Source organism: Triturus cristatus, chromosome 5_1, assembly GCF_964204655.1.
Source record: "Triturus cristatus chromosome 5_1, aTriCri1.1, whole genome shotgun sequence".
NCBI lineage: Eukaryota > Metazoa > Chordata > Amphibia > Caudata > Salamandridae > Triturus > Triturus cristatus.
In genome coordinates this window covers 635,643,876-635,666,138 of record NC_140587.1, presented here as the reverse complement: position 1 = coordinate 635,666,138, position 22,263 = coordinate 635,643,876, and the positions used below count along the sequence as shown (strand labels likewise).

Below are 22,263 nucleotides of genomic sequence, written 5' to 3'. Positions count from 1 at the left end.
ACACTATGCCAAGCACAGATTTTTAGTTTACGTGTTTTTAAGCTACGCCCCTTTGTGAGACCCCCCCCCCCCCCCCCCCCCAAGTATTTTCATCCCACTTAAAGCCCTGGTTATTACGAATATGAAAACAAAGAATGGTTACATAGCCGTGCACGATGCGGTACCATTTTTTGCTGAACAATAACGGTATCACTACCTGCAACAAAAGAAAAGCAGTTGGAACACGAGACAGCTGCACACCAACCAATCGACTGCGTAATGCTCATGTGTCTGTATTTCATGGGATTTCGGCTGAAAACTGTTGCGATGAAACATTCCACAGGTCTTCGGATTTCACTTCAAGTTTTTTTCTGGAAGCCTCCGTTGATTTGCACTTTGTCTGCCAGCGAAAGCTCGGTTCCAACAACAGCAAGAGCCGTCTGCCACATGAGCGTCCCCTGATGTAATGCAGCAGGCGCCGCCCACAGAGCAGCCAGCGAACCGCTGCAGCCTGCGGAGGCCGGCGCCGGGGAAGCCGCCGCGGGGAGCACCGCTGGAGGGGACGAGGGGGGGAAGACAGGCCCCGGCTCCCAGCGACGGCTGCAGAGCTGTCCTCGCCGAACGTCCTCCTGCAGGCGAGGGTACCGAGCCTGAAGAGGAGCACGAAGTCCGCAGGAGGGGGCTCCTGTGCTCCACAGCAGGCGCGGGGGCTCTGCTTCACTTCCCTGGACCCTTTTGTGTGCAACGCTCGCTTCCTGGCCGGGGAGGCGTCTGTGCGCGGAGGTGAGGTAAGGGCTCTCCGGGAAGGTGGGTGATGGGTGGGTGAGAGTGCGCCCGAGGCACGGCTGCGCGCTTGGGGGTGGGGTTAGAACTGACAAGCATAGTGCCCCCGGGCAGATTTTGTGCCCTCACCACTTGTTGAGTTGTGACACCGACCAAGCCTCAGGTGGTATTGATTCTCAGCAGCCACAGCGTCGCTCTCCATCGTGCCGGCTGCAAGACGAGCTGCCCTGTGCAAACACAACGGCTGATCCTCTGCTTCAGCAGACCCTCTCGGATAGGGAATGTCACCTACAGACATTTATTCCCACGATCGTCTCGTTGGACATTTTTAAACTGCCTTCAATTTAGAGCGTTTCTCCCAGGGAAACTTTCAGAAGGCTGGCGGCAGGTACGACATGGAAGGAAGGCTGGGGGCGTTGGAGAGCTTTGAGGTAGTGATTTGTTTTCACGCGCATCCCACGTCGTTTTGATTAATGGCTTTTTGTTATTCATTGTGGTCACACAATTACCATGCACGCACATAATTACGCGAAATGCCAACCACTACCTTCAAGATGCGCTGCTGTGCGTACCTCGAAGGGCCTGAAACGTTTTTGAGACGGAACAACGATCCTGTGCCTTGCGAAACATAAGCGCATTTTCCATGTCACCGTATTCTTGAAATGATGTTTCCAGAATCGCGCTTACAGTTTCCAGGTTTGCGGTTTTCCAGTGATGGTTTATTGTTCTATGCTCTTCTGTTTATTTTGTGCTTCTGGTTCCTAGGTTTGATTAAAAAGGGATTAACTCGGTATATACTTCAATGCATGTAAATTACTCAGCGATACCATGCCGCCTAATAGCTGAACAATGCAATGTCATTTGTGCCATGGTAATATTGTTTCAGTTCCCAAGGTCCAACGTGTGCTGTTAAGTGATTCTAGGTTTTTGGTGGATCGGCTTTGAACTTTTCCAGGTTTGAAACCTTATGCTTTCAGGTTAGGACTTTGCAAGAGGAGGCTACCCTACAATCAGGAAGTGGAGAGGAAACATGGCCTCAGTTAGTGAGGGAGAAAGTTGTACGGTTCATAAGGAAAGAGTGCATATTGTGCTTTGCATAAGAACTGCTGGACGGTGTTTTGGGCCAGTCTGAACTTGCTGAATAAGCAAAGCTTGTCACATCCTGGCTAGTGTATAAAGATGCTTTATTGCTGTACATCCACATGATTAAATATAATTTGCACCGAAGGCGGACCGTTTACAAGAAATGATGACCCACTCTATCCCTCTAAAGTTTTTCATAACCCTATCAAGAGATAATTCGTGTTTGGGGTTGGTCCAGAGAGCTACGGGCTAAAATATTTACTTTGGCATAAATGGCCCTCTTTTGAGGACTGCAGATTCAAAATGTCTGGGGATTACCAAAATCTCAGATGATCTACGCCACTCAGAATTGAGCCTTTCTGCTTATGGAGTGCTATAATTATACAGATATGAATGTTTCTAACCCAACATGGTTCGTTTGAGTATTAGGACTTATCTGTGGATCCTAGCAGTACATTTATACACACATTTAACACTCGCAGGCGTGCATTGATGGTCTGTATCTCTTTTTTAAATTTGAAAGAAAAGTTTATTAATAAAAGCAAAGGTGTCATTACAGAAGTCATAACAATAAATTCATATCAAAACATTACAAAAAATTCAAGTCAAAACACTGCAATAAATTCATGTCAAAACAATACAATAGATTGCACTACACAAAATGAAATCGAACTTATGAGTAAAAAATAAACCATCAATACATAACAATTAAATGATATAAGTACTGGAGTTATGAAAACATCTGGGAACGCAGAAGGGATTCAAGGGGGTTTCAGAACCTCTTGCTGAGACGGTTTTGGCTGGGAACATTTTTTGGCGCATCTGTCAAGGTAAAGTGTAACGGGGGACCACAAGTCCGAACGCTTCGCCGCCATCTGAATAGGATATACAAAGGAGGTGTCCAGCCTATGATTATGGCAAACAAGATACCACCATGCCTTATAAGAAATCTTTGTGGAATCCTTCCAGTTAACAGTAATCTGCTGAAAAATCCTTCCAGTTCACAGTAATCTGCTGAAAGGCAGCTGCAAACAGCAAATCAATAATTTTAGTATTGGCTATAACATTCTCCCAACACGGTGAAAGGCTTCCTAGGAAAACGCGGGAGATAGAAAAGGAAAATGTAGTATTGAATATGAGATTAATTTGAGACCAGACTTGTTTCCAAAAACTGTTTACCAAGGGGCACAAAAATAACATATGAAAAATGTCAGCTTTTGGACATGATAGGCATCAGCAGGGTGGGCGATCTCTGGACGAGGGGGGGATTCAAAATGTTCGATGTGCTGCAGACGGAATTCCAGTTGCAGGACAGGGAGTACTTTCGGTATATGCAGATCCGTCATGCGTTGTGCTCCGTATTCCCGGACGTTGCCTCCATCCCGGAGTACTCCCCTCTGGAGGATAGAGTGCTAGATGGGCATGTACCGGACGCCACGATTTCATTAATTTACAAAAAACTCATCAATGATCGCTCGGGACTGCTGGCTGGCCTTCGTGAGGCGTGGGGGGCTGATGGATTGGAGCTGGATGACGAGGACTGGGTGTCTGCGGTGGCCTCCCCGAAAGAGGTGGCCATACCGGCTGCCTTCGCTTCGTCCAGCTCAAGATACTCCATAGGGTCTATGTTACGGGGCCGAGTCTGATGCGTATGGGCTATGCTGTGGACGGGTTGTGTAAGCGTGGGTGTGGTTCTTTGGGGACCTTTCTCCATATATTGTGGGAATGCCCGGAGGTGGCGCGATTCTGGCGTGGTGTGCACGAGGTCTTGCAGGCAGTTACGCATGTGCCGCTGCTGCCCGAGGCGAGGAGATGTCTCCTGAATGTGTGGGAGCCAACCGACTACTCAGTGCCGCAGACGTGGTGGGTGACTCTGGGATATATGGTGGCCAAGCGTGATATTGCGCAATTGTGGGGTTCCCAGAGGTCACCGACTGTCTCGGCGTGGAAGGACAACATGGATTGGTGTATGTTTCGGGAAAAGGTGGTGTATGTTGCGAGAGGTAAGCCTGGGAAATGGGTGAAAGTGTGGGGCCCCTGGAACGCCTACCGTGGGGGAATCTGTACCCCGCCGCTGGCGCCTGATCCGTCACCGGCCCCGTCTCCATAGCCTGCTTGTCTTCCTGGTTCTGGGCTTGAGTCCACTTTGTCTCCGTCCCGACCTATCCCCCCCCCTTGATATTCCTGTGGACCGGTAGGGTCCCCCCCAGGGGAGCACATGCTATTGTTTCCGATTGTGGGTTGCCTTGTGGACTTGTTTTCTTTGTTATTTATATAAAAATGAAACCGTTGTGTGGGGTCCGGATGGTGTGGCTGCCAACGCTTTTTTCAACTCCTGTGATCTCTCTTCTGCCGCAGCGTGTGTTCTACTGTTTGTATTATATGCTCTTTCTGTCTGCTAGCGGCCGGCCTGAAGGTTGTAGGCCCATCTTTGTATATCTTTTGGATTCTGTAATAAACGGTTTAAAAAAAAAAAAAAAAAAAATGTCAGCTTTAGGGGAGGAACATGACCAGCAGCAATCCGGAGTAGATGCAAATCTACTACTCATAACACTTGGAGTAAATAAAAGTCGATGGTACACAAAGAACAACGTTTGTGTTAAGTTAGCTGCCCTGGAAGATTTGCGCAGTTTAAGCCATATCTTATTCCAAAGAGATACTGGCCACGAGGATTGAAGCTCCCGTTCCCAAGCCTCCTCTATTTTAGATTTCTGCCTGACGCATTCCTCCCTTGTAGAAATCTGTATAAACTAGAGGCTGAGGATTTAGTATGAAGTAGGGAAGACAGCTGTGAAGGAGGAATCTGGGAGTTAGAAGCGCAGGGCGTAGCTGACAATTGATTAAACCTATCCATTGAGCCACCTTGAGTAAATTATATTTGTGTATGAACGAGGCAGGTAGGTCAGAGCACTGTCTGAGTGAATGAAAGGGTAGAAAACTGGAATCGGAGAATAACTGGTGTATCCAAATTAAGCCCTTCCGTCGCCAAGTCTTCCAATAAATTGGTTTATCACGAATAACTAGGTCCTTATTATGCCATATTGTCGAAGTTAGGAAGGCGTCAATAGTGGTAGGGGGTTGAGAGAAGGTAGAAGCCAGAAGTTTAGAAGTGTGTTTAATTATGGGAGTAGACACCGCATGCGGTTTGCGCGAGAAGGAAAGATACTCATAGAAGGAAAAAGGAGACAAGAAAAAACGCTCAATTGTAGTCCATAATGGACAATCCTCCAAAGGGGCAAGCAACCAATGTGAAGCTTGACGCAAAAGAAAAGCCTTTTGATAAACCTGAAAGTCAGGAAAATTAACTCCCCCCTCTGTTTTAGGACTTGTCAATTTAGCTAGGGACATTCGAGGCCTCTTCGAGTTCCACAGGAATGAAGAGAGGGTGAAAATGATTTTTTTAAAGAATTTGGCAGGGATGGGAACTGGAATGTTAGAAATGGTGTACAAAACAATGGGTGACAGCATCATCTTTATGGTATCTAAGCGCCCCCACCATGATAGGTAAAGGGGATGCCACTTGGCCGCTAAGTCAGCAATTTTTTGTATACATTTATTCAAACATAGCTCTACTGTGCCTGATATTGAAGGGGTGACATACATTCCTAGGTATTTAATATGGGAGGGACTCCATGTGAAATTTGATGCACTAAAATCCGCACTGAAAGTGTACTTGGTCAGTGGAAGAATCTCGCATTTGTCATTGTTTAACTTGTAACCAGAAATATTAGAGTAAGCCTGTACCTCCGTCAAAAAGGCAGGAATGGAGACACTAGGGTTAGACATAAAAAGCAAGATGTCATCGGCGTAGGCAGCCAACTTAAGGTGGACGTTTGCAGACTGGAAACCAAATAAATGCGGATTTTGACGTAACTTAGAAAGAAAAGGTTCCAAGGCTAAATTAAAAAGGAAAGGAGAGAGAGGACAACCCTGACGGACTCCCCTGCCCAAATCAAAGAACGAGGAAATCAAGCCATTGGCACATATAGCCGCACGTGGATTGGAGTACAAAAGAGAAATCAGGGATACAAACTTGAGACCAAAACCAAACCAATTAAGAGTGTAAAACAGATAGGACCATTCAACCCTGTCGAAGGCTTTCTCAGCATCAAGTGCAATTGCCGCAAGGGAATGTTTTAAGGAAGGAGATTTAGACAGGACATTAAAGAGGAGTCTTGTGTTATCCGTTATATACCTGCCCTTGACAAATCCAGATTGTTCCTTACCTAGTAGATCAGGTAAGTAAGAGTCTAGACGCATCGCTATGGCTTAGGAAAAAATTTGTAATCAATGTTTACCAAGGAAATGGGTCTATAATTCTTGCAATACCTATGATCCTTGCCCTCCTTCGGTATAAGGCAAATATGTGCCTCTGAAAAAGAGCCTGAAGAGCTGCCTAGTGTGTTAAAGAAAGTTATTAAGGAATGTAACTTGGGCAACACGAGTTTGGAAAAATGTTGATAAAATTCTACTGTAAAGCCATCAGGCCCAGGCGCCTTATCCTTCTTAAGTTGCTGGAGAGCCCCAGATAATTCTTGCTGTGTCAGGTCCACCTCCAAAGGAGTTAAATCCGGCGAAGAATGGGAGGGCCTTTGGAGATTCGAGAAAAAATGAGATAAAGAATGAGCATTGGGCTGAGATTCCGAAGCATAGAGGGACTTATAGAAGAGAGAAAATTCACTCAAAATCTCAGCATCTTTGAATTTTAAATCCGAATGAACGTCATAAATAGATTCAATGTTAAGCTTATTATGTTTAACTTTTAAGTAATTAGCCAATATTTTCCCTGCCTTGTTTATACCTCCATAAAATTTGGCGCTAGATTTTAGCAAGTATAATGAAGCATCCTCGTTGATTTCTTGTTAAATTCCAATTTAGCGTGAACAAGAGACGGGAGGGTTTGTTTTGAGTGTGAGGTGTAAAAAGAATGCTCCAGTTTTTTGATATCCTGAAAAAGTTCTTTAGTGAGTTTACGTAAAATATTCCGCCTCTTAGCAACAAAGCCAATAATAAAGTCCCTCGCTGAGGCTTTAAATGCACCCCATGTAGTTGAGAAGGGCATGGAGTGATTTTGATTGAACATAAAAAACTCATCAAAAAAAGTGGTAAAAGAGGCAGTGAATTTTGGGTCTAGGAGAAGGGCATTGTTGAAGCGCCATCTTTTGGGACCAGTAATTTTAGGCAGAATCTCTAGACCAATTGAAACGGGGGCATGGTCTGACAATAAAATAGGGCCAATATCCGCATGTGTAAGGGTTTGTGAGATGGAGTGGGATACAAAAACATAATCAATTCTAGACTGGGTTTGATACGATGGGGAGTAGAAAGTGTACTCTCTGGTGGTCGGATTACAAAGACGCCAAGCGTCCAGAAGCATGTGCTGGGATACAGCTCGCACAAATGATTTCTGAGGTTTATTTGGAATATAGGAAACCCTGGAATTCCTATCTATAAACGGATCAAAGACCTAGTTGCAGTCGCCAGCCAAGATGAAATTATCCTCCATGCAAAGATCAATTTGTCTATTCAAAGTGGACCAAAAAGAAGGCTCTCCACATGTAGGGGCATAAACATTGAGAAGAGAAACAGGAACATCCTTCAAGGACAACTTAACATTCAACCACCTACCATTAACGTCCGAAGCCTGAGCCAGTAACGAAAGCGGAAGGGACTTACGACAAAGAATCATCACCCCATTCCGTTTACCATCACCAGGAGAGGAGTAAACTTCCCCCACCCAACCTCTTTTCAGCTTTAATGATTCAACATCGGAAAGGTGGGTCTCCTGCAAAAAAACAATATCCGCGTCTAGTTTGGCTAGGTGGGTCAGGACTCTTTGCCGCTTAATGGGAGAATTTAAACCCTTGACGTTCCATGTAACCAGTTTCAACGGCATAGATGTTTAAAAATAGCACAAAATGCAATCAAAAAGCAAAAATTCAATGCAGTACAATCTGAACTAGACCAAATACTAGTAATATCATTAAATCATGGACATACAATGCAATAAACAATTATAAAATTGATAAGAATAAATAAATGGAGATGTAGAAACATACTAACAAACAAAGAAAGGAGGAAAGAGCTAAAGGCAAAATGAAAAAATAGAAAAGGGCAAAGCCAGAGTCGTGAACTAGTAAGAAAAGATAAGAACAAATGCATATTAAGAAAGTAAACAATACAGAACTTAAGAAAAAGCCATCCTTTAAGTGGAACTAGTGGAATCATGAGACAAGTTGAAAAGTGAAATGCAAAAAATAAGAGGTTAAACATCACACAGTATAAGGGGAGGACAAAGAAAGGAGAAAGGAAAAGAAAGAAGAAGAGAATAGGGACTGAAGAAAAAACAAGCAATGATAACATACCTACACAAAAAGGTACCATAGGATCACGGGGGGGAGGGAGGGACCACATGGGATAGACGGCACATCCAGGGATCAACTAACAGACAGCCGGGAGGATATCATGGAACACGGAAGGAGCATCTGCGGAAACAAAATAGAGACAACATTAAGATAAACATAGCCGATAAGGTGGAAATGATAATAAAGATAATAAAGGAAAAAGAACAAGTAAAGAAGAGAGCGATAAGAGGTCAGCAACAATGAACTCAGAAACTTTAACCCTTCAAAAGGGCTCAATTTGTAAAGTAACAGGAAATATCATGAGCAACAGCGACAAAATAGCAAATACAATATGGTGTCACATCAAGTTTTAGAAGATGAAGAAGGACCAGAGGAATCCATAGCAATCAGTTTACATGAGTTGATATAGCTCTGCAACCGCACGGGATCTTCATACGTAGTTGTACTGTTGTTGTGTGTAACCTTGAAGAGACAAAGATGAAAAAGGCCATATCTGGCTCCTATGGAGCGGAGATCAGCCCGCATATTTAGAAAGGCCTTGCGACGATTTGCAGTAGCTTTGGCATAGTCCTGTGCAAAGAACAAAGAAGAACCAGACCATGTAATTCTTGGTGAAGCCCGTGCTGCCGAGAGGACTTTTAACAAATCTGTATATTCCAGAAAATATAGAATAACACCTCTCGGTCTTGTCACAGAGGAAGCCTGTGAAGGAACACGGCCTAATCGATGAGCTCGCTGAATGTTGAGGATCGTTCCATCCGGCATGTGGAGCAATTTCGGAAGGAAAGATTTGAAAAAGGAAACAGAGTCCGGCCCCTCAAGACCTTCACCTAAGCCATAAATGTGGAGGTTATTTCTTCTATTACGATTTTCCAAATCCTCCACCTGCTTCTGAAGAACAGATACTTGAGAGTGAAGATGAGATACTTTGACTGACGTATCCTTGAATGAGGAAACATTTTGTTCAACAGAAAGGACCCTTGTTTCCAGCTGAGACCAATTATCTGTTAAAGCTTGTAATTGAATGTTAGTTTCTTCCATAAAGGGCCGAAGAGCCCTTATCTCCTCTAAGAGTAGATCCATCGACACAGGCGAAGGTGGTTTAGGTGGAGATGAAGGATCCTTCTTTAGCCGTTTGGTGTTAGACTTCCCTTGAGCTGTGGACGAGGGCTCCATTGCAAAGTCTAGGTCCTGAGAAGAGGAATCTGAAAAGTCTGTTAGCCTAGAAAAATCAGAAAATATTTTCGAATTTTTGATAAAAATATGTTTGGGCTTGGAATTTGTAGAGTATGGTATCTTCGTTCTGCCCATAGGATCGCTCAACATGCACCATAATACTGCAAGTTGTGAAGCAAATGAGCGCAGCAAAAATATAAAATGTCTTGTGACAGCTTTAAGACTAGTAATGGGTCATAAAGGAGGGGAAGCGAAGTGAGAAAACTTAGCGGCTGAAAAAATGAAGAAGTCCTCAAAGTGTCATAAACCAGAGTACAGCCAGGCCAACAGATAGAAAACATATATTAAAATAGGAAAAAGCATCCGTTTATAAGACCCGTCCACTTGGGATTCTCTAAAGGACTTCCAATTGACTTCTCTCACCAGCGCAAGGTATATAATGAAGTATGGTAAAAAGGTCAAGGACTAAGTAGCTGATAACGACCTCCAAGAGCAGGACATAATTGCAACTTCCATACAGACAATCCGCATCAGCGCTGTTAAAGAATTGCGGAGAGATGGTCTTAAAGCTATGCTCTTCACATCATAATAGCCCTATCTCAGTCAGTGAGGGCACACACATCAGTATTGACTGACAGGAATGCTGCTCGTAGAAAGCCCCACCGGATCAAAAACGTGGCCAATAATGGAGATAACATCAGTAGCAGCCTCCAAAAGCATTAGCAGGGAGGCAGGAGAACTCACCAAAGCAAAGATATTAAATTCTCATTAGCAGCTGAGGAGACGCGCATCGCGCGCGAAAAAACAAGAAGGCGGCCGTACTTCAGAGAGAGCCGCTACGGAACACTCACTGTCACAGAAAACATGCTCGAAGTGCAATACGATGTCTTCAAGCCTTCCCCTGCAGGCTACACAGCTTCAGAACCTTCCGCATGCCCTCAAACTAACGGCGAAGTCACTGCATGAAGCCGAATCCTCCAGGCTTGTCGGGAGCGTCACCCCGCCGCCGCCATTCCGCTCGGGCGCCAAGCCACGCCCCCGGTCTCTGTATCTCTTAAATCACCAACAATACGTATTTTGCAAAATTCACTAGCTTCATGGGAATGGCGTAAATCTCTTCAGTAGTTTTGAACTGCAACAAAATGGACACTATTAGCGGGGTAATGGTCTTGCAAAATGCATAGGACATCCACAAACCTGTACATTTGTAAAAATTGTCAAGCATTTTGCCTGTCCTTTATCACCCCGAAATAATGTACCTTTCCTGTGTTCTTTTCCTCCTGTTCTACTAATGATTGTTTTCTACGTAGTGGAAATCAGCTTACATAATTGACTGGGGAGGCATGTCCCTGGAAATCTAGAACTGGTGTAAACATCCAAGAGTAGTGCTAGGTTGCTTGTGACTCCAACAAAAAGCAACAACCTTCAGGAGTAGTTTTCTGACTTTTTTTTTTTTTTTTTTTTAAACAGGCCTCGGAGAAGCGGCTCAATGGGCAGGAGATTGACTTATTTTTAAAAATATTTTTTTATAAATGTCATTCTTGGTCAGAAAATACCAGCTAGCTGTGTACATCGTGAATTACACAGTACATTTTGCACAGCATTGGCCAACATGTCTTAGTTTCATCCATCCTCCGAGCAGCTCAGTAGTTTATAGTAGAGGGAGGTAGGGCAGGAAGACAAGGAGACGTACATGCACAGCCCACCGTGTTATTTAGGGCAAAAGATCCCAATTAAAACTCACCTGGGCCAAAACAGTGCTCTCAAACTCTGAAAGTGGAGGCGTTCTAACTCTAGAAATTCAGAATAAAGGAAGTGCAATAAAGGGAGTCCAATTTTAGAACTTGTATCCAAATTATTATCGCTCTGTCTATTTCAGCGGTATTCCTAGCTGTGTCCTCGAGAGATCACAAACAGAATCTTTCAGTTACATTTTTAGAGGCAGAGTGGCCACAGATTTGGACAGCCGGGCTCTCCAGTCCCCTATTTTCCTACTTGTAAAACTGCAGATTAACCTCTCTCCCTTTTCTGGCACCTCTGCTTTTTTTCTTAGTCTGTTCTGCTGTGCCTCTGAAAACCTGTTGGTGCCCCGTTGTGCCTTGTGGGCATCGAGTAATTTGCAGGTTTCTCCTGCCTGCCGCTGTCATCTCAAGCTCCGGTGTATCATGATTCAGACAGAACAGCCTGGGCCTCCTGCTCGCTCTGTCATCTCGCCTCCTCCGGGCGCTATGGATTGTGTTTCATGGCTGGAGAGACCTGTGGAAGTGTGTCTTCAAGATCCCGGGCTGTGAACACAGGCTGATGACGCCGTTGTATGCCTGGGGCGCCGTGCAGACGGGGTGATGTATTCAGGCAGCCTGCAGGTTAGGTTTCTCATTTCAGTACCGTTCCATGAACCCTTCCAGAGCAACGTGGCCCTGACATCAGTGTTCAGTGGCGGCTGCCAGCTATCAGGAGTGGTGAGGCGGGCAAACAGCTGCTGGGAACACAAAACACTGCACACAAAACATACATGCAAAAAAAAGCCACTTACCTGCCCGCGCACCTCACTCCAGGCCTGATCTTCCTCTTTCCTGGAGCACAGGACCAGCTGACTTGCTTAACCAATCAAAGCACTGCTCTGCAGCGCCATGATTGTATAGAGCATCCTGGCTGGACGCTCCTTTAGGCCTGTGCTTGGTCTCCACCCAGCTGTCTAAAACAGCTAGGTGGAGAGCTTCAAAGTGCGCATGTCACTTTGGACGGCGAAAGACAGCCGTCCAAAGTGATATGTGTACTTTGGAGCATCCAGCCTGCCACTGCTCCTGTCCTGCTGCCAATCTGCAGTAGAGGATAGGCCCGCATGTCTCTGGGCTTGGAGCAGGCTGGCTGCTAGAGTGCACACCACAGTAAAAAATAAAATGGCAAAGAATTGCCATTTTATTTTTTTCTGCGCAGCTAGTAGGGGGTGGGGGGGGGGTGGTGGGCGACGCTCCCTGGCCAAGTGTAGGAACCGCTGCTGGGTTTTCGCAAAGACTGCAACTGCGTACAGGGGCGTCGCAAAGGGCTGCTCTTCCTGTGCAGGCGCGTTGCTCCTCCCAGTTGCTCTTAATTCTTGTTGCTCTTCAAGTCTGTAAGGTACCTGTTCACTGTATTTGTCTTTGTAGGACATCACAAGTAAAAAGCAATACCATGATAGATAAAATTCAGTTCATTGGTGCCTTTGTGGAGCACGTTAGAGTTTGTACCAACGTATTACATATCCATATGCTTTTCCATGCACATATTTATGAGTCTGTGATGTTGTCACAAGCTGAGACGACTGTTCTACGATAGTGCTTTAGTCCTGCATGAAAGTATGAAACTAGTGTATCCAGCAATATACTTATGTTCTTTGAGAAGGGAAACTCGCATGCAAGTACGTACCGTTAAGGTAACTGCAGGCAAGTAATATGTAGTGTGTGGATTGTACGTAATTTGCTTTCATGCAATTATGTGACATTTTGGGAGAATTGCATGAAATTGAACACATTACGCTTAATTATTTGAAATTTTGAATTTTTGTGCGAAGTGCATCCTCATGTCCATTCTGGACGCAATGATGCTTTTCACGCAAAAAAAATAGTGCCAAAATTACTGTGAACAACAGCTGCTCGCATTCTGGTCGTTTGCGTTACTTCTCCGCTCCCATGCTATATATAATTTTTATAATAAAGAAAGGGGTGTTATTACGTGACATTGGCTAATGGTATACTTTCTGAAACTTTGTGCAATACTCATGACATGAAATTCTCGAAATTACACAAATTCATCCAGAGTAATTGACATTTCACCCAGGCCTAGTTACCTGTAGAAAACTAGAACACGTTGATTGTTTTCATATGACACCGGGTTTTACTTTGTGTCTTCTCATTTTGTGAGCTTCACATAAGTCATGTTGTACTTCACACTTAAACCCCATGCAGAATTTAGGAAGCCAAACTAATTTGGGCATGGGAATTTCCAAGTCTTGTGCTTCATTATGTCATGATTTTGTTTTTATGATGGCAAATTGTTTGATTGCTATACAGTGGGATGGTAGAGTGCCTTGACCTAAGTATTTGTCGTTTCTGCTTTGCTAGATTGCATAGCATGCAGAAAGAGTTGTGTTCGCTTCTGCTGAGCTTTGTGCATATGTTTACAAAAAGGGAGTTGGGCCTTCATGAACCAATGGGTCTTGGCCTCTAAATTGAGTAAGAAAAAAAACATGTTTGATGTCTGCTAAAAAAAAAAAAGGTTTTTCTCAATCCCATGTTTCAGATAATTACATGGGCATGAACTGTAAGCAAGGATTTATGACCCTTATTATTTGTTCTAATTTTAGGTACACTTTATATCCCGGCTCACCCCCCCTACAGTGTGCCCTATACCTGGTCCCACCAGAACCCTGCTCCCTTACACCCCTCTCCATCTTTTTATTGTTGTGTGTCTCTGCAGTTGTCGGCGATGTGCAGAGTAGGACTAGGATTAGGCGCAGGTGAAGATAACTCCCAGCATTCTCATTGTTTAGCGGGACAGCTCTATTTATTGTCTTTTTCAGTCCTTGGTTAAACATTCCCCCCTACAGTGTGCCCTATACCTGGTCCCACCAGAACCCTGCTCCCTTACACCCCTCTCCATCTTTTTATTGTTGTGTGTCTCTGCAGTTGTCAGCGACGTGCAGAGTAGGACTAGGATTAGGCGCAGGTGAAGATAACTCCCAGCATTCTCATTGTTTAGCGGGACAGCTCTATTTATTGTCTTTTTCAGTCCTTGGTTAAACATTTCTTATCAGTGCAGTGGTCTTGGTTGCGCTTACCAGTCCCTGTCCCTGTATGCATGCTAAGTCCCATGTTTAGCTGTTCTTGGTTACTCTGCAATTGAGGCTGTACGGGAGTCTCAGGGCATGCTCCCACCCTTATGACACTCTGGTTCTCTTCTTTGCGGTGGCTGCCGCAGCCTTGTCTGATTCAGAGTTACAGTTCACTCAGGAACTGTCAGAGGCACTGAAGGGTCTGGCGCAACACCTTTACAGCATGGGGCACATCCGGCTTGCTCTTTTATTTTGCCCACTTCCTCTGGATGTTTCACACACTTGGAACACACGGTCCTTTCCTTCCGGACAGTCTCTCCTTGTGCGGGGTCAGACACCCTCTTGTGCTCTTTCACCAGACAGGCCGGCTTCTAGGATCTTTAGGTACATGCATCCGGTCTTCCAACAGAAAGGGAAGATTTAAGGTGATATCTCCTTACATTTCAAAAACCGCCTGTCTGACAAAAAACAGCTCTGGTTACACAGCAACTCTTTGAGCACTCTGTGTAGCACTACCCTCCTTGGGCAAGAAGAACACTCCACTGAAACAAAGTGGCATTGTTTGGATACCACTTTTAAAGACATTTTCCAAACCGAGGATGTGGATCCATTGTCTTTGGATTCAGCACCAGTTAGGGTTGGTTCTCTTTCAAATGTCCTTTCCAGGCTGCGCTCAAGATACAGTCTCTGCACAAAGTGATATTTTTCGCAAAGTGAGGTAGTAATGGGACTGGCCCCAAGCAGGAGTATGTCAAACAAGGGGAAACAAGCATTGAAAATGCAACAGGTCTCACCTTTTATTAAGTTAAAGCCATTTGCTTTGCTAATGGTATTGTATAGCAAAGCAAATGGCTTTATCTTAATAAAGGGCGAGACCTATTGCATTTGTAATGCTTGTTTTGGTTGCAATTTTATTTAGCGTATCGCGAACTCGACCTGTAGGTCTGTTGTGCTTTAAATGAGCACCAGTTACACTACACAAGGACAAATTCCTTTTTTTAGGCGAGGGGAGATTAAGTGATTTGCCCAGGATCTCAGGATGTTGAGTAGATGCCGAGACTCGAGCCATGTTCCCTAGCTCCAGAGCTGGCAGCTCTGGCCCGAACCCCGGGGTGACCGGTGAACAGTGCTTTGCTTCAATCAGCGCACCCCTCAGGTTCTGAGCTAGCCTCAAACCCGCAGGAGTCAGTCTGCCCTTTCAGGCATGCCAACTTGTGCAAATCTTTCACCTTTGGCGGAGGGGGCAGGGCTGTGTGCCTATCACAGCCTGGGGCATGTTAAATTCATCACACACCCCACACCCCCCCCCTTTCCTAGGGAGATCTCACACCTCCTGTGAACGTCGGCTCTTCCGAGCCTCGAAACAATGAGCTGGAGACCAGCTCTCTGCAGGTGTTTGCAGCTCATTGTGTGCACACCCTGTGATAGCGCCTTCTCGCTGCGTGAACCTGTGATAGCGCTCCCGGTTCTGTTTTTATTAATCTGCTTGCCACTTTCCTACCCACGGTTTGTGCTTTGACTTGTGGCACTCAGTCTGTGTCCTTCCTTGGTACGCTCCGGAAATAGATAAGTGTACCCCCGATTTCCCCCCCCCCCCCCCTCAGAGCTCCCCACCACACACATCCTGCACCCAACAGCAGAGCTCCCGAACTGTCCTGTCTAGGGCAGCCACCCTCCTGCATTACTGAGGCACTCAGGCAAAAGCAGAACTTCAAGTACCACAATGCAAAGCAGAAAAATAATAAAAAGTATATTGTGCAAAGCAGGTGCATAAATCCCACGAACATCGGGTGCATACATTAAAAGAACATTGCGCTTGTGAAGTGTGTGTGATAATCAGGGGTCCTATACATAATAAAAATCAATATGTCATTTTACCTTTGCTGACAGCGTTCACTCTTCCTGACATTTGCTTCATAGATGTGCTGTGTATGGGTTGGAGTTTTCCATCTAAGACCGGGAAAGTACTTGAGTGGTGTTTGTGCCTGGTATGGGGTCTTGATGTGCTCCCATGAAAAGTGATCCTGCTGTAACAGCACCTGCCAAGAGCTGCTTGTTTCACGAGTTTTTCTTGGTCATGTAAAGCCCCTACAGACCCCCTTCCTCTGGCAAGGCATTTTGATTTACTGTTGCACAATGGATCGGCTATTCGTATTATGCACCGCTGGAGAAATATGGAGCTTGGTGACTCTTCCCTAGAAGGTCAGGAGTAAGTCTGCAAGGGAGCTGGAAATGGTAGTGGCTGTGCGGCACGGACAGGAATCTGTCACTTTACTTCCTTTTTTATGGACTGTTACACTATGTATTACAGCCAGTCTTAGTGTTTCCATCCGGGAGCTGGGAGAGGCACACACACGGCGGCATAGCCAGAGAGCGGATGCTATAGGCAGTGTGAACATAAGAGGCAAAGGCGACCATTATAAGCAAGTTGGGGGGCAGGGAGAGGCACAGGCGGGCATGGGCGAGGGGCAAAGAGAGGCTTCCAAACACTATGAGGTGAGGCAATGCGAGTTAACAGGCGCACAAATGATGCAGGTAGAATTGTATGTAACAGGACAGTGACCGGTTCGGGCAGAGCAGAGACAGGAAGAAGTTCAGGTCAAAAGGAGGGAGTGACAGGTTCGGGCAGACAAGGGACAGTGATAGGTTCGGGCAGAACAGGGGCAATCAGAGGTTCGGGCAGAAATAGGACAGTGACAGGTTAGGGGACAGTGGGGACAATGAGAGGTTCAAACAGAAAGGGGAAAGTGTGAGATTTGGGCAGAACGGGGGCAATGAGAAGTTCGAGCAGAAATAGAACAGTGAGAGATTCGGGACAGAGCGAGGACAGTGAGAGGTTCAATCAGAAAGGGGAAAGGGACAGGTTCAGGCAGAAAAGTGACAGTGTGAGATTCGGGCAGAGCGGGTGGCAATGAGAGGTTCAGGCAGAAATGGGACCTTGAGAGGTTCGGGCTGAACGTTGGCATTGGGAGGTTCAGGCAGAAACGGACTGTGGTCTGGGTGGAGCTTCACACAGAGGAGTCATGGGGCCCAACCACTGGTGCAAGCAGGGGGAGCAGAGGGCAATGACAAACAGAGGGACACAGACAATGAGGGGCAATGGACACGTGGGAACTCCAGAGCATGTGCATAGTGAGGGGTACAAGCAGTGAGAACAGAGGGCATGCGGCCGTGGGAGCTGGGAGAGGGCACAAACACGGCGGCATAGCCTGAGAGCGGATGCTATAGGCAGTGTGAACATAAGAGGCAAAGGCGACCATTATAAGCAAGCGGAAAGCTGATATCTCCCCGCAGCTTAAAAAGACACAGATCCCTTTTATTCCATAGAGTGCGCAGGTGGTGATAAAGAGGCGCATTCCAAGCCGATGAAACAAGTAACCTGAAACTGGAATGCAGCCAGCCCACCATCTGGCACACTGCGGACGGCCCATCCGGATTGGATCTCGAGGCTTGTTTATATAACAGCCTCATAAAGATAAGAAAATGCTTCACGACAGCCGTGAAGCAGGCGATCCAGTCCAGATGGGCCGGACCAAAAGGCCAAAGGGAGGCAACCCAAAAAGCTCTTTTCCAATGGCAGGCCACCGTTTACCATAAACGGTGACGCCAGCCAATGGAAACGAGGGGCGGGGCTAAAAGCCCTCTTCAGAAAATCCTCATTAGCAATAAATCTCGCCGAGCGAGCTGCGGATGTGCGCAGCAACGCTAGGCGAGACCTAAAAAGGAGAAGAATGGTGTACCGTCCACTCAGACAATGTGCAACAACAAAACCCCACTCTCCTGTCACCCCAAATAAGCTTTTATCTACACACTGCACCGAACGGGTCTCTTGTTTATTCTAGAACTAAATGCCCAGTCCCCTATAATGGGGATTCCTGTAAAAATGGGGTGAAACTACAGACGGAAACCAACAACAAGCGTGGTGTTAGAAGAGTGTTAAAAAGTATAAAATAGGGTAAAAGCATGTGTCCTCCATTCCTCCACATGGTGTCAGCTGTTACTAGGGTGGGATCGAGGATTAGCCTTATATGGTCTGAAACAGGGTTGTCTGCTGGCCGCATTACTTTTCTCATTGTATGTTTCAGACCTTCCTGACTGCTTCGCATCTAACAAGGGAGACAATCCAAAGATAGGTTGTTGTCCTTTTTGGTGCCTGATGTATGCAGATGACATTGCAATTGCAAATCTGGACCTAACTCCCGAGGGCCTGGGTATTAAGCTGGTGTCTTTGCAACAGTATACCTCTCTGCATTATTTGAAGATCAACATTTCAAAGAGTAAGGTACTAATTTTAAGAAGCAGAAATGCTGGGAAGGTCAGTAAATATGTTTGGAGTATATGTCCAGAGAAGTTGGGGATCGTAAACTCATAACCCTTTTTAGGGAAAATTGTAGCAGGTAACGTGCTGGAAAAAGCACATTGAATATTGTTCTGAAAAAACTTCTTCGCATGCCAATGGGTTGCATGTTTTTTACAACGCGATGGGGCGCAGACATTTTATTCATATGCTATCTGTATTTAAGGCTAAAGTCTCTGCTATATGCCAAAGAATCTATAAAGGTATCAAAATGGGACTTGGAGAAAATGGAAAGGCACATTTTATGTAAATTATGTAATTTTAACTCATATGTAGCTACCCCAGCAATGAGGTTGGAATTTGGTTGACAAGCTCATATGTATAAGGGCTGACCAAGGGGATTCTGTGGAACTTTCAGCTCAAGAACAGTGAAAAGGATTCCATGGTTGACTTTATGAATTGTGAAACTTTTTGCTTTGAACTGGGAAAATATACATTTTCCAGGATTATGACTTTGCACTAACTAACCTTGAACTGCAGGAAGAGGTTTTACCTTCCCTTTATCACATACAATTTAGAAGATACCTAAAGGATCCTCTAGAGCTATTAGCTATTGGACAGATGTTATGTCCTGTATGCAAACAAAACAAGCATTGGCATAGCCAATAGGTCTATTTTTTCGGACCTTATACGTTTTTAGCCATGCAACAGTTGATGTTATTGCACCAAGGATATTGTGCTACATAACTAAATACTTATAAGCTCCCAAAAGCGAGACCTATTGGCTATGCCAATGCTTGTTTTGTACAAGCAATAATCCTTTACTGTGTGCTCGAGATGTTTTATCTATAGTACATGTTTCCGCCTGCCTCATACTATCTTGTTGGTGTATTGTGGTATTCTAGAGTCCCTGACGGGAAGATGGACCACAAGACGCCGGGTCCAGAAAGGTGTTATTGCTCTTACTCTTTATTATTAAGTCTGGTAGGTAGGATAGGGATAGTTTTCATGTTTGTTCTGGATGCGGCTCAGGCCGAACACCCAGAGAGAAAAAAACCCCCAAAAAAAACAGTCACAGTCCAGGGGATCTTCCTTGCGTGGGGCCTTCCTTGAGGTTGAGGGATCTTGGACTTCCGTGCTCTTGGTCATCAAATGGAGGTGCTCGGTAGGTGAGGGAAAGGAGGAAGAGAAAACAAAAACAGAATGGGGTCAGTGCCGATACGACTATGTTACAATCTGTGCTACCATCACCGAGGGCAGACGTGTGGGAGGGGTGTGTGGGGAATCCAGTAGGGTCTCACCCCTGCTCCAGTGCCCTACCTCCCTTCGTAACCCCCCCACCACCCCCACCCAAAGGGTCCCCGAAGAGACACTTGCCTTAAGCCACGGTCCGTCCCCCGGACCATGGCGCTGGGACCCGGGGCGTCTTCTCCTCCCTTCAGCCCACCGGGATTGGTCGCCTTAAGTATATCGTTCTCTCGTCTCCGTTTCGTTGTCTCCCGCCTGTTTTCGCCATCTTCCGCTCCGCTCCTTTTTTCTTCTGTTTCGTTTTCGTTCTCAACTTCTCTGTCCTGATCTTCTCCCGTTCGCCGCTCTCCTCCTTCTTTGCTTTCGCCGTTTTCGCTGTCCTCGGGATTTACCGCTGTCCTTCCTTCGGTCTCGCCCCCGCCCAGCTCCTTCGCGGGACGTTTTATGCGTCCCGCGTCTCCTTCCATCCGTGGCTCCTCCCCTCTGGCCGAGTCCAAGGCTAGTCCGCTTCCCACTTCCGGAGTGGATTGCAGCGGCACAGTTATGATCCGCTTCCGGTCCGCTCCGCTCTCCTTCTTACATGTATGTATCAAACTCGGGACTACTTTGAAATAAAGTGCTGCATGCAAATTAGGAAAAGAGAACCGGGAGAGGGCAAGGAGAGCTCGAGAAACAATGGGGAATGAGAGACATGCCTGAGGACTGTCTGCGTGGAAATGAGAGCGAAATCCTGAGGTAAGAGTGGGCAGCAGTAAATATGGACTGCAAGAGGGGCCCTTGGATAGACCTTTGAGTTCTGAGAGAGAACCGGAAAGAAAACTCATGAAGGCAGGAGGCAAAGCTTTAAGATGCACCCAGAAATACAGAGATAAGGATGACTATACGTGGGGCCGGGAGTAAGAATCAGTGTACCAAGTGTGGCAACTGGGGGTAAAGAGGTCTTTGGAGTGCTGAGGTGTTAGTGAGTGCAGCCATGGACAGTCTGCTTAGTGTGAAGAGCGGAACATCAATGAAAACGTGAAAGCAGCGAGGTTTGGGATAAAAGGCAGTGGTTGCAACCTAACTTGACTTTCAAGACAGCTGTCAGATTAAGTGGCAATCAGAAGCGGCCACACTAGTACACAGCCCTAAACGGTTTGGATCAGATGACGCTGCACAAAGAAAGCGAGTGGAACGCTTCTGTGGCACGTGGCACCTTCTGTTGGCTAAGTTCAAATAATATGTATATTTTACCGATGTATTGGTAACTTTGGGGCACCGAGAACCTTTGTCAGGTAAAGGTTCTTCAAATTAGGGCCTAAACATGCTGCATTTGTTACACTAATGAGGATGGGGTGGAGGGGAAAGACGTGACTTTCTTTGAGGGAAGCAGAGGGCTGGAAATATCTAAACCTCGATTCTAAGTGTGGGGTTTTTGATTTGGCAAACAGACATCTTGAGTAATTGAAAACGCGATTATTTTCTTGTAAGGGTCAAAATAGAAAGGTTGCTTGTGACAAAGATGGATTGAAAATAAGAATAGGACGAGAGATGGGGATCGAGAGATACAGAGAGAGGATACAACACGAGCCAAGGAGGGATGGGAGAGAAGATAAGAGGGCACAAAGGGAGAGCAGAGAGAAAGAGACTGCTCAAGTGCAAATGTGCATTTCCGACAGGTGATGGTTCATGTCTGGATGAGACCGAGACGAGCCTCAGAAAAGGGGAATAAAAGGGCATAAAAGATACACAAAGCGTGTAAATGACCAACAAACAATATCCAACAAGCATTGGCCACGCGGCCGTGAAAGTGACACGGCCGCGCAGCAGCGAAAGTGAAAGTGATCGCAATCGCGATCAAGCGCGGCGAGCCGAGGAAGCACAGATGGCAGCTGCACGCCTGCACGCTCGCGTGCACGCAAGCTTGAGGCCACCAAAAGCCTGTGGTGGCACTTTTAAAAGCTGCTTACTAAATGTCTCACAGGGCAGCGCATGCGCTGGCTCAGGCGAGACCTAAAAAGGGGCTTGAGAGGATAACTCTATCCTGCTGCCCCAAGTTAGCTCAGCAGTACCTGGCCTGGAATTTGGACCATGGCCTCCGCTGTTTTTGGATATTATTTCGAATGAATTTTGTTGGAAAAGGCCCTTTTTAAGATACTTATCCTTGACTTTTTTTCTATTGTCCCTCTTGGTATTCCGCTGGCATTCAGTGCCAAAGCACTGTGCTTGTCATATACATACCGATGATAGCTGTATACATGATTGGCTGATTCGAATTAGCTGTAAGTTTCTTGTCTAGGGATAAGAAATATACCTATGATACGTAACTCAAATGTTCCTCCGTGGGCCTGCAGCACTGGTTGTGCCACCCATGGAGATAGCTCCTGAAACATACCACAGGTGTGTGCAGGTTATTGTTACTCAGCATGGTATTTAAAAAGCTACTTGCCAAGGTTCTGCATGTCTCACGCTACTTAAGAGTACTCCCTAGGGTCAGGTGTCGGGAAGAGGCAGTGCGCGGTACCGGGAAGAGGCAGGGCATG

General features: G+C 45.9%; 1 protein-coding gene across 4 annotated transcripts in view; it reads left to right on the top strand.

Moving 5' to 3' along the window:
- Window positions 1-490: 490 nt before the first annotated feature.
- The window catches only part of FAM110B (family with sequence similarity 110 member B), a 444,727-nt gene continuing 422,954 nt past the window's right edge, over window positions 491-22,263 (top strand). Inside the window, exon 1 of one of the 4 annotated variants that reach the window (XM_085605581.1) lies at window positions 491-767. The gene's annotated coding sequence lies outside the window, so the exon portion shown is untranslated. Of the gene's footprint in view, window positions 768-974; window positions 1,194-22,263 lie in introns of those variants that run through there. The other 3 variants (XM_085605580.1, XM_085605574.1, XM_085605576.1) reach the window with 3 other exon arrangements.